The sequence below is a fragment of the Haemaphysalis longicornis genome, unplaced genomic scaffold (assembly GCF_048455015.1).
Source record: "Haemaphysalis longicornis isolate Haplotype H1 unplaced genomic scaffold, Haemaphysalis longicornis Haplotype H1 scaffold_4, whole genome shotgun sequence".
Classification (NCBI taxonomy): Eukaryota; Metazoa; Arthropoda; class Arachnida; order Ixodida; family Ixodidae; genus Haemaphysalis; species Haemaphysalis longicornis.
Window position 1 is genome coordinate 205,162,937 of NW_027526361.1, and position 4,208 is coordinate 205,167,144.

The 4,208-nt window shown below is 55.0% G+C and overlaps 1 non-coding gene across 1 annotated transcript; it reads right to left on the minus strand.

Annotated features, from left to right (window-relative positions):
* Positions 1–3,624: 3,624 nt before the first annotated feature.
* Trnam-cau (transfer RNA methionine (anticodon CAU)) lies at positions 3,625–3,696 on the minus strand. Its single transcript has one exon. It is a non-coding gene; the product is annotated as a tRNA-Met (tRNA).
* Between the last annotated feature and the right edge of the window lie 512 nt (positions 3,697–4,208).

The window sequence follows — 4,208 nt, forward strand, 5'->3', positions numbered from 1 at the left end:
TGAAAAAAGGATGTTCGTGTAGGCGAAATAATGGCGCGTTATTCGAATAGTACTTCGAAAACCAGATTTCCCAACTTTTTTAGTGCAATTAATAGACGCGTCAATTTCACCTGCATGGAAAGAAATAACGCTATTTGTGAGTTCCGTTCGTATTTTCGTGATCGCGTTTCATTTGTCCATGTCTGCACGTTCGTACATGTCCGCGGGCTATTGCCGGCGGGGCGCCCTTCGCGATATCTCCATGAGCAGTGTACTTGGATTAATCTGGCACAGAACACAAGTACGTCGGTTGATTGACGCCCGGGAGGATATTTGGAATAAAGCGGGATGAGGGGCGATTATTTTTAGGGTTAAAAAGTATGTTCCAGCTTTAGTTTCAAGGTAAATTCGAACAATGATAGCAGTTTTTGTTTTTTTTTTTTCTGTCTGGGAAAGTTTTTCTGTCTTGGAAAGTTCAACAGAGTGGCGTTTCTTCGTACTTTCCTCTTTATTTTCCTTTGCATTTTGAGCCGACAATTTTTATCCGGACGGCTACTCCTGTAGCAAGGCTAGATAGACCCCGCTGTAAGAAAATACTAGGGATGCAAATGTAAGCGGGCGAGCGTGTGCCGGCATACCGCGAGTGACACAAGCCGTGACGCCCTTCCTCCACGATGAGCCAACTTCGGCTTCATCGCCCAGCACAAAGCTCCCGCGGGGTGCAGATTTGTCGCACGCGTGCTGCTTCCCCCTCGTCGACCAGCGAGGCCTCCGCCGACACAAGCGCAACCTCGGCAGGGCCAGAACCACGGAGCGGAGGACTTCTATTGCGCCCCCTTTTTAACCCCTGAAACGGACGCGCAATCTCCGCGATCCTCGAATACTTGCCCGCCTTCCTTTTCATCGCCTCTTCTCTCCCTTCAGTCCCCGTTGTTACTCTCGTCACCCAGCCTTCCTTGTTGCGTCACAGCGCTGACGAAGTCGGCACGTCGCCCTTGCTAGGCGCCTTTCCCTGTCCCTCTCCGGGTCTACGTTCTTCGGCATAGGGAACACGATGATTCCCCTCGCCTCCTCGTCTCCGAGCGGTATTCTGTCGCTCGTGTCGCTGTTCTCCCCTCCTTTGGGCGGGTTGATGCCAGCCATGTCGAGGATGCTCCTGCCCGTTCTCGTGCAGCTCAGCCGCGCCAGTTGGGACATGCGTTGGGCCTCGCTGATCTCCGAGAGTGTATTGTGCACTCCCAGATCCAGCAAGGCCGACGTCTTCGTCCCCGGGAGAAGTCCCAGGGCGCTCCTGTACGCTTTGCGTATGGCTGCGTCGATCTTGCCTTCCTCCGATCTCGTCCATCGGTGGAAGGCTCCTGCGTATGCGACCTGGCTAACGACGAAGGTCTGCAGAAGGCGCAAGAGCCCTCGCTCGTTCATGCCGTTGTATCTCGACGACACTCGCTTAACCAAGCGGGTCGTTATTCCGATTTTCGTGATCATGTTTCTCAGCGCCGTGGTGTTGGTTTGGACACCGTCCACGTGCATGCCGAGAATCTTGATGCCGGGGACGTGCGGGGTGAGTTCGCCGTCTTCCGTTCGTAAGGCGATGTTCTTGGCCGCCTCTTGCGCCGCCGTCTTCCTGTATCGCCCCGGTGGCGGCAGCACCAGGAGCTGCGATTTTTGCGGTGAGCAGCGCAAGCCTGTGCTCCACCGCTCTAACCGCCTCCTGAAGGTCCGATTCGATTTTCCCGTCGCTCCCTCACGTCACCCAAATTGTGACATCGTCTGCGTATATGCAGTGACGGACGTCGGGGCCCAGCGCCTTCAGCCGTTTGGCGACCTCGATCATCACCGTGTTAAATAGGAACGGCGAGCTCACTGAGCCCTGCGGTGTTCCTATGCTTCCGAGTCTTCTTTCCTCGAGCTTTCTGTCTCCCAGCGACAGTCTTGCCGTGCGATTCGACAAGAAAGCGCGGACGTAATTGTAAGATCTTTCGCCCAGGCCCAGACGAGAGAATTGCTTGAGGATTGCCGAGTGTTTGACGTTGTCAAAGGCCGCCTGAAGGTCTAGGCCCAGGATGGCTCGGTTGTCCTTGCCAGGGCGACAGCCCTGGCCAGGATCTACAGACACGACGACGCCGCGGCCCACGTGGACGTGGCGAAGTACCCGACTACAGCGAACGCTTTCACCGTAGCGGTGGTCAGATCGTCCACGGGCGAGCTGATCAACGCCGCGTCGGTGAGGGCGAAGACCCCGGGCCAAGCCGAGGAAGCGGCGATCGGCCTGGCGCTGGCGACACCCGGCGTCAAGACGATCCTGAGCGATTCAAAGACGGCGATCAGGAATTTTGCAAGGAGTACGGTATGGGAAGGAGCGGAACGAATCGTGAGACTCGGACGGGCCTCGCGGGATCCGCGAGCCCACAGCCCCGTAACGACCATCAAGTGGTTTCCGGCTCACATGGGCCGGCTGGAAAACGTCGAAAACCGCAACGACGACGCAGACGCTGCAGCCCGCGAGCTCACCATGTGCCGGGCCGGCGAAACGCAAGTCACCGCGGATCCTGACGAAGAAGCAACGAGCGCCGTCCTGACGGACTACGGGGATATCCTCAGAAGACATCGGGAGGCGAGGAGGGAGTACCCGAACCCGCATCGAGACCTCTCTCGAGCGGAGACGGTGCTCCTAAGACACCTGCAAGTGAAGTGTGCTTTGACTCCCGCGTGGGCCAGGCACGCGTGTCCCGAACTTTTCGTGAGTGCTGTGTGCAGTGTATGTGACAGTGAACTCGCGACTCTGTGCCACATCACTAGGTGTGGAAGAACTGCTAACACGGGCGATCCCGCACGGGGCGAGGAAGCCGAAGACTGCGTGGCGGGAGCCGGGGTGCCAGGAGACCGGCTCCCGGAGGGACTAGAGCGGTGCATTCGCTCGGACAATTACCACCAGCAAAAGTGGGCGATCTAGCAACTCGAGGAGGCTCTGGCAAGACAGAGAAGAACGGGAGACCACACGCCGGACTCACCGGCAGCGGGACCCAAATACCCCTGTCAAGGCACCCCCCTCCCTCGAATCCAAGGCCCGGTGTGACAAGAGACTTTATTCGAATCACACTAGAGTCGTAGTGCGAGCCCTGCGTGGCCGCTGACTACATCTTGCCGGATCTATAAATAAAGTTCTTCTCTCTCTCTCTCAAGTCGGCACGTGCCTCTGGCGGTGGTTAGCAGACGACGCTCATGCTTGAGCAGACGACAGAAAAATGACCGAAAGACACTCCTGTTGGCGCCATAGACTTTCTTACAATGGTTGGCGCCGAAAACGAAAAGGAAACACAACCGATCTGGACTGGATTGCAGCAGTGCATTTCCTCCGAAGACGAGCCCTAGACACTGATATCGTTCCCTTTTTTTTTCGACGATCACGCCGCGGTTTATTTCAATGCTTAAAAATATACCCAATTTGCTGGCTTGCAGGTATCGCATACTGATCGACTATTGACAGCAATATTACCAATTACTATCACGTTATTAATTACTGCTGATTTCTATAATTACCAATTTCCAAAAATTATCAATTTCTGCTGAAGTCGGAGGCTCTAAAAATGCATGCTCCGCCCTCTCGTGTCGGGCACAGCAAAAAAAAAAAAAAAAAAAAAAACGTAGCAGAGCGTGGTTTCGATCCACGGACCTCTGGGTTATGGGCCCAGCACGCTTCCACTGCGCCACTCTGCTGGACGATTCTCCCAGGCGAACAGCTGCTACGCAATCGTTAATTAAAACTGACCGCGAATGAAGTGCAACTATGCGCATTCCAATTAAAACTGCTTCGCCACAGCACGTGTCATTCTTTCTTTCTTTGTGCCTTGTCACGTGCCGTATTATGGCTAATAAATTTAATTTCATTTAAACGAATTCCTACCCAAACGGATCCAGTGGTGTTAACATTTAAACAGACCAATAATAAACCACAAACACCCGCCGCGGTGGCTCAGTGGCTAAGGCGTTGCGCTGCTGAGCACGAGGTCGCGGGTTCGATTCCCGGCCGCGGCGGCCGCTTTTCTGATGGAGGCGAAAAGCAAAAACGCCCGTGTGTGCGAGATTTCGGCGCACGATAAAGATCCCCAGGCGGTCAAAATTAATCCGGAGCCCTCCACTACGGCGCGCCTCATCGCCTGCGTTGCGTCGGCGCGTTAAACCCTACAATCAACCAATAAACCACAAACTGGCGACTCTGCCGGCGATTT